Source organism: Triticum aestivum, chromosome 1A (genome assembly GCF_018294505.1).
Source record: "Triticum aestivum cultivar Chinese Spring chromosome 1A, IWGSC CS RefSeq v2.1, whole genome shotgun sequence".
NCBI lineage: Eukaryota > Viridiplantae > Streptophyta > Magnoliopsida > Poales > Poaceae > Triticum > Triticum aestivum.
In genome coordinates this window covers 358,825,236-358,833,789 of record NC_057794.1, presented here as the reverse complement: position 1 = coordinate 358,833,789, position 8,554 = coordinate 358,825,236, and positions in this window count along the sequence as shown.

Below are 8,554 nucleotides of genomic sequence, written 5' to 3'. Positions count from 1 at the left end.
TTCCTTCTAGCGGGAAGACCTGATCAGACTCTGAATCCCGGTTACAAGACATTTTGACAATGGTAAAACAAATCCAGCAACACCGTCCGAATGTGCTGACAAATCCCGATACGAGCTACACATATCTCGTTCTCAGGGCACACTCAGATGAGCTCTCCATACAACTAAAACCAAACCTCGAGTTTCCCCGAGGGGCGCTGCACAAGGCTCTAGTTTGGATCAACACTCAGAGGAGCACTGGCCCGGGGGGGGGGGGGGTAAAATAAAGATGACCCTCAGGAGCGCGACTCCCAAGGGAAAAGAAAAGGCTAGGTGGCGAATGGTAAAACCAATGTTGGGCATTGCTGGAGGAGTTTTATTCAAGGCGAACTGTCAAGGGGTTCCCATTATAACCCAACCGCGTAAGGAACGCAAAATCCGGGAACATAACACCGATATGACGGAAACTAGGGCGGCAAGAGTGGTACAAAACACCAGGCATAAGGCCGAGCCTTCCACCCTTTACCAAGTATATAGATGCATTAATTAGATAAAAGATACTGTGATATCCCAACAAGTAAACATGTTCCAACAAGGAACAACATCTCCATGTTCCAACAAGGAACAAACTTCAATCTTCACCTGCAACTAACAATGCTATAAGAGGGGCTGAGCAAAGTGGTAACATAGCCAAACAACGGTTTGCTAGGACAAGGAGGGTTAGAGGCTTGGTTTAACAACATGGGAGGCATGATAAGCAAGTGGTAGGTATCGCAGCATAGGCAAAGCAAAAGAGCGAGCATCTAGCAAGCAAAGATAGAAGTGATTTCGAGGGTATGATCATCTTGCCTGAAATCCCGCAAGGAAGAAGAATGAGTCCATGATGAAGACAAACGGATGTAGTCGAACGAATCCTCACAACACGACGTTATCGGAACCAAACCGAAGAAGCAACACCGGAAAGAAGCAAACAATCATGGTAAACAACCAACACATAATCATGTCATGATGCACAATCAAGTATGATGCATGTCCGGTTTAATGAGGCATGGCATGGCAAGGTGCACAAGCAATTCTACAAATTAAGTGGAGATCAATATGCAACGAGTTGCATATTGACGAAACACCACAACAAGTTATTTAGTTCGATCTTGTTTATGTACCCAACAAGATTAAATGTTGTTAGCATGACAAGAGATGAAACATGATGAAACTATCTAATCTAGGCAAGTTTAAATGAGGCCGGAACAACAAAACAACAAGTCTGGAAACTCCTCATATGCATATATTAGGTTTGGTACTGTTCTGCCCTAAACATAATTTTAGAGTTGTTAACCATGCTAGATGAGCACATCATGTTAAACTAGGCATTTTTCTACCCCATTTACATATAAAGTTCATTAAATTTGGAGTTATGGTTAATTAGTTATGAATTAAAGCATTTTAGCATGGCATATGGGCAAATTTAAACAAGCAGCATTTTAAACATTTTTAACATGGGTGAGAGTTACATATAATGAAACTAGACAAAACTCTAAGCATTTTACATATATGACATGATCTATTTGGGTGCATGGATATTTAGTAATGCACAAATCAAAATGATGGCATTACTGAAATTATGCAGAAGAAAATAAAACACGGGCTGAGCCAGCAACTGTCAAAGACGAGGGGGCCCGGGGTGCTGAGGTGGCAGGACTGTGGGTGTGGAGAGGGGTGTATGGACGGAGAGAATGACGAGTGGGGTCCCACTGTCATAGAGGCCAAAATGGTAAAAATTGGGCACTTCACAAGTGGCCCGACGGGGATTCGAACCTGGGTCTGCAAGGTAAGTGGGAGAGGTTTCAACCACTAGGCTAGGATTGGGTGATTTGGATAAAGGTGTGGCCGAGCTGCTCTTAAACAGTTAGGGGCCCTAGCTTGGCTTCTTCTACGGAAACAGAGGAGATGGCATCGTCGCCGGTGAGCAACTACGGCACGGCAGGACCCCATATGCGGCGGCAGGCGTGCGGGAAGGAGCAGTAATGCTGATCCAAGGGCGCTGGAAGGCTAGGAGCAGCAGGGCGCTCAAGTTCAAGCTCGACTCGGCTCGGGCATGCGGACGCGTGCAGAGGCAGGGAAGGGAAACGCGGTGAGGCGGCGCGTCCTTGCGTTTGAGTGCGGGCGCGCGGTCAGGATGCGGGCGTAGGTACGGCGACATGCGACGCGGGGCAGAGAGGGGGTTGTGCTCGAGTTTGAGGATGCGTGTGCAAATCTGCGATTGCGGTAGCCCGAGGACGAGCTAGTGCTTGACTCGGGCCATCTCGGCGCTGCCGAACTGAGGCGATCGCGAGCAGGAAAGTAGGATTGCGGGCGAGGCATGCGGGAGCGCGTGCGTGTGAGGAAACTGGCAAGGACGCGAGCATAGCGTGGAGTGTGTGGATGCACCTACAGAGAGAGAGCGAGGTGCTCTGTTTCGTGCGCAAGGCGAGGTTACAGCGACAAGTCTCTGACATGACATATCGCGGCTGAAACGAAAGCAAAGGTTGTCGAGGGAGAGCGAGGAGGGGAGGCTGCTCACCGGGGTCCCGTAGGACAAAACGAAGAGGCCGAAATCACGATGGCAGAGGTGCGAGGAGGCGCTGATCATGGAGGCGTTTGGCTCCGTGAAGAAGACGAGCGGAGGAGGAAGACGAGGGTGCACGCGACACCATCTTGACGGCCCGTGGCGCCGTCGTGGTCGGAGGCGACGCAGACGATGTCAGGGAAGATGACGCGCACGGCGAAGTCGGATGGTTTTGGCCGGAGGCTTGCCGGCGACAAGCTCGCTCTCACGAACTCGCTCGGGACCAAAAAGGCGATGGCTATGGTGGGCGACTCACCTGTGGCGGCGGCGGAGGGAAGAGAGGAAAAGAAGGGAAACCTAGGGTACGAAGTGCTGGCTTAAAAGGGGCTAGGGCGACGGGACGGCATGACGGTGCTCTCGTGCTCGCGGTCCCCATGGCAACGGTGAGAGGAAAGGGAAAGGTGGGTGCGGGGCGGTGCTACAGGGAGGCGCTGACAGGTGGGGCCGAAGCGACCATGTGGCGAGGGGCTAGCGGGGGTAGGCTAAGGCGCGGGTGAGAATAGCATGAGAGGGAAAGGTGCGGGTGGCTGAGCGGGCTGGCGGGTGTGCTCGGCCGGCTGGCGCGCGGGGCTGGCTGGGCCGGCCTAGGAGGCCGAGGCCCAGGTAGGCGGCTGCTGCTGGGTTGCACTGCTGCTGCTGCTTTCTTTTCCATTTCTTCAGACAGAAATACCAAAAGGAAAGAGCAGGGGAAAAAGGAGAGGAGCTAGAGAAATATAAAAATATTCTCATGATCTTGAAAATGTTCTCTATTTAATAAAAGTGATTTGGGGATTTTTAAAGGAAGTAAAATAATTCAAGTTTTAATTAAATTCAAACTTGAATTATTTTAAACCCTAACCAAAACAATTCCAATTGAGATGAAATTTGACAGAGAGGCTAGGTATATGGTGTTAGAATACTGGTGAAAAGATGAACATTTATGGTGGAGGCAAAGTGGCTGTAACATCCCAAATTTTCAATTTGGAATGTTATACATTAGATCATCTATGCATATCATATTTTATTTCTGCATTTTGGTTGATCCTAGAAATCCTAAGCAACTCAAGGACCCACGGAGAGAGTTGGGGGTTTCGTTATTTTCATATTTGAGTTTTCTCAAATTTTGAGAATAGGATCATTTGATTTTATTTATTTATTCATCAATTATTTCTATTACAAAAATATGAGAGAGGGAATAAAATGACTTTCCCAAAATAAAGAAATATTGAGGATCAAATAATAAAATCAAATAAGATTTTATTTCGGAGTTTTTCGGTGTTTTATTTGAATTTAGGAAAAATGTGCGTTTTTCAAAATTGCATTTAGGTCCCAAATAGATGTTCACCTTGTGCGGCTTGATTTTAGAAGCCCGTGAAAATTTATTTCAGAATTTTTGGAGTCTGTTTAGTATTTCTTTTTATTTTTTTTCTTCTGCGCGTAATATTAAAAAAAACGAACCGACCTACGGGCCGTGTCCGACCTGGACACCGGCCCGGGAAGGCTTTATAAGCCGGGGGAGAGGCCCAGCCGAGCCAGCGCCCCAGCCCCCGAAACCCTAGCCGCCGCTCCCGCCACGCCGCCCCGCCGCCGCCAACGCCGCCACCGCCCCGCCGTCGCCGCCCGCCGCCGCCAAACGCCGCCCCGCCGCCCGAGGTCCGCCGCCGCCTTGTTTTCCGCGTTGTTTTTAATTTTTTTTCGAAAAAACCGTCAGTTTTTCCGTCGGTTTTTTTTTCTAGTTTCGGTTTTTTAAATAGATCGGTTTTTCCGGTTTATTTAATTTAGCGAGCGTTCATTGTTTTTCTTTTTCTCGGATTAAATTCGCGATTTTTTTGATCGCGATTCCTGATCCGATTTTTGTTTTAGTATAACTTTTCGCTCGTTTATCGGAATCAGGCGATTCAAGCGCGTGGAGTTTCGTCTCGAAACCCTCTATCCGTTTAACCAACTTAAACAAGATTTAGCTACTGTAAAATTTGCCCTAGATCCAGATTAGTAGGACGAAGTTGTTTTCTTTCGCCGTTTGACTTTCATTGCTTCGTTCGATTTGATTCTTTTTGCCAACCGGAGTTCTTAAGTTGAACCATCTGGTTAGATCTCTTGTTTGAGTTTTACCCGTGCATTAGATGAGTACTTATTGTATGTTTGTTTGTTTGTTTGCGATAGAATACCCGGAGTGCGCCGCCTGTTACTTCGAATCGCTAGGTTTCGCGGATCATCAGCAAGGCAAGTAACACTTTGATCATATTTTTCCTACTACCCAGTTTTATTGCATTAGATCAATCCTCACACATTGCATGATTAGGATCTAATTAAATTGTGGGATGGGAAGTAGTTGAGGTAGTACCTATTACCTGTTTATTATCAAACCTTTGGGAGTTACTTCTACGTTTGCTTATTATGCCATGCTATGCTAGTAGACGTGGATTGGGTGAGTGATATCCATGACAGATGTGAGTTTGTTAATTAATGGTTTATCTAAGGTGGCAACTTAAACACACATCTGGGTGGATTGAGGCACCTGGGTATTCCAGGACTTGCCTGTTTTCTTTTGGACCGCCACCCAGGCTCAAAGGGATCATGAGACTATTCATACTAGAAACTTCCGTGTGCAGCCACAAGCTATTATGGGCTCTAGCATAGTTGACTAAGTTGTGCGAACTCTTACAGTGGTAGACTAGCAGATGTAGGGGATGTAGGTGGTACGGTCTACCCGATCGTAAGGTGCTAGCGCTTCTGAAAGACTATGTCTCGGTCATCCGTCTTCTCAAACACCATGTAGTGCGAGAAACCAAACGGAGGCGATCGAGTCTTGTGGGGAAAAGTGCGCAAACCTCTGCAGAGTGTAATAAACTAATCATGATTAGCCGTGTCCCCGGTTATGGACATCTTGAGTATCTAGTACCTGGATTATCATGTGAATCTCAACATGTTACTCTAAATTAATTTTGTTGGGTTATGTTTAATGATGATGCTTAATTGGGATTGAGAATGCTGTCAACCATTCTCAATGTTTAACAACTACCATGATAGTAAATAAATTTATTCCTTTGAAGTAGGGAAAAATTGGCTTTACGCAAAACTGTAACCATAGAGCTTTCCACCAGCCAAATATGCATATAGTATAGCTGTTTCATTCCATTACTCTCTATGTGTTACCTTGCCAGCATATTCCATGTGCTGACCCGTTTTCGGGCTGCAACGTTAATGTTGCAGACTTTTCAGACGACGATTAAGGAGTTTTAGGTCGTGGTTCTATACTCAGTGATGCCGTTGGAGTTGATGGACTCACTTATCTTCCAAGCCTTCCGCTGTTATCGTTATTAGATGGCCTTAAGCCATATTTATTGTAATAAGTTCTCTTATGAGACACTCGATGTAATAAGTGTGTGATTGCTACTCTGCTATAAATCCTCCGAGTACTGTGTGGTGTCAGCATTACTGATCCAGGGATGACACCGGAGCACAGAGATCAGACTGTTTGAGGTCTGGTCGCTACAGAGATGGTATCAGAGCACACGCTGACTGTAGGACACGACCACTAAGCTAAAAGACCTAGATCACTATTCACTCTCTTCTCTTCTGACTTCTCATCTTTTCTACTCTTTAGGATGGCGGATGCAAGGAACAAGTTCACGCAACCGGATGAAGATACACCCTTTGGACGTCACTTGAAGGAAGTCACTAGATACCTGAACATAGGAGTACCAAGCTTCACCGGAACCTACAACGCCACTTTACCTGAAGAAGAGCGCTGGATGATTCAAGTTCAAGTTCCAGGAAGGACGTTCATGCCAGTCACTGAGCCCATAGAGTTTTCTTTTGATGCACCAACTTGGAGTCTAGGAAAGAGCATGGCAGCTCACATCGCCATGGGACGCATTGGAGAAGTCTACCGCAAGGATCTCAAGGATACTATCTACCAGATTTGTGGGCGCCGAGATGAGCACTGGGAGATGATCAGCACCAGGAAGGATAGATCAATTGCAGCTTTTATCCAGGAGTTAAACCAGCACATTCGACGACAGGAGAACCAGATGTGCGCCGACATGATAGATCTGAAGAAGGCTAAGACAAGAATCAAGGAACTGGAGGAAGAACTCAAGGCTACACGTGAAGATTATGAAGAGGAAATTGAAGTATTGGTGGAGAAGAATGACGACCTGATCAAGAAGATTGGAATATTTATGGGAGGCCCTACGCCAGTAGATGAAGACGAAGAACCCAAGGAGATTAGCCCGGAAGACTACATCATCATCGACGACACCGACTCGGATCTAGATAGTAGCGATGATGACTATGTTGATGAAGCTGGAGCAGATATCATGGAGTCTGCCACCGAAGAATATTTCTAGTAGACCACCTCATCAGTAGTAGTAGTCCACCATGTAAATATAGTAGTCCGAGCACTTTTGCGATAGATAGATCGATTGTATGCCCTTGTTTGATTGAATGAAGTGAATTGTTTGCTTTTGCCTCATGTGCATATGGGTAGTGTTTTCTCTTTAGACCCCCTCTATTCTTACATCTCATCTTTTCTAAACTCCTCAGATGCTTCCAAGACGTGACCCCGGATTTGCCTTTCCACTGGAGCTCACCCAGTTGATCCAGCAGAAGAACACATTGATGCAGTTGCTAGTCCAGAATCAGAACCAGGGGAACAACAACAACCCACCACCACCACCACCACCTGTTGACCACTTAGCCCATTTTCTTAGGCTGAATCCGCCGGTGTTTTCCAGTAGCACCGAGCCGATAGTAGCAGATGATTGGCTCTGCAAGACAGCTAGGGAGTTGACCACAGCAGGATGCACAGATGCGGAGAAGGTGAAGTTTGCCGCACATCAGCTAGAAGGACCCGCAGCATCATGGTGGGATAATTTCACAGCCACTTTCCCCGTCGACACTGTCATATGGGACCAGTTCCAGCAGGCTTTTCGTACTGCACATGTTTCAGCAGGAGCTATGGCCATGAAGAAGCGTGAGTTTCACAACTTGCGCCAAGGAGGACGGACAGTTGACCAGTATGTGGAGGACTTTAGTAAGTTAGCATGTTATGCACTAGATGATGTCGCTACGGATGCAGCTAAGCAGGAGAAGTTTCTGGAAGGACCGAATGATGAGTTGAGCATGCAGTTGATGGTAGCAACCTTCAACAACTACCAGGAGTTGGTAGATCGTGCTCTTATGATTGAAGGGAAGCAGCAGCAAATTGAGAATCGCAAGAGGAAGTATGGACAAGGAAAGTACAATTCAGGAGCTCAGCAGAAGCCACGTTTACCCCTAGACCGGGAGGACATTTTCAGCATACCCATGGAGGAGGTAGCTCGCACAATCACAATGGCACCAAGAATGGTAATGGCAATGGAGGAAGCAACGGCCAGAATCGCACCAACCCATCAACCCCAGCCAAGAAGGACCTGAGCCAAGTCACTTGCTTTAAGTGTCAGAAGACCGGACATTATGCCAATGAATGTCCTGAAGGCCAAAATGGCAATGGAAGTTCTGGGAAGAAGCCGAACCCTTTCAACAGGGGACAGGTGAACCACGTTAGCGTGGAGGAGGTTGAAGCTCAGCCTGATGCAGTAATAGGTAAGTTTTTGGTTAAGTCATTTACTGCACTCGTTCTTTTTGATACTGGTGCATCGCATTCATACATCTCAAGGGGATTTGTGGATAAGTATAACCTATCAACCCAAGCCCTTAGGTCACCCATGTTAGTAACCTCGCCTGGAGCAGAGTATATGGCTAGTCTATGGTGTGATCGGTTACCATTAAGGATTGGTAACTATGTTTTTCCCTCAGACCTAATAGTATTGGAATCCCAAGGATTGGATGTGATATTAGGCATGGATTGGTTATCAAAGTATGAAGGGAATATTGAATGTGCTAGTAAGTCAATTTTGCTTACCACCCCAGAAGGGAGAAGGATCAAGTATGTATCCCGACATGTGCCAAAGAGGACTCAAGTAAATTGCCTAACAGGAGTTGTGC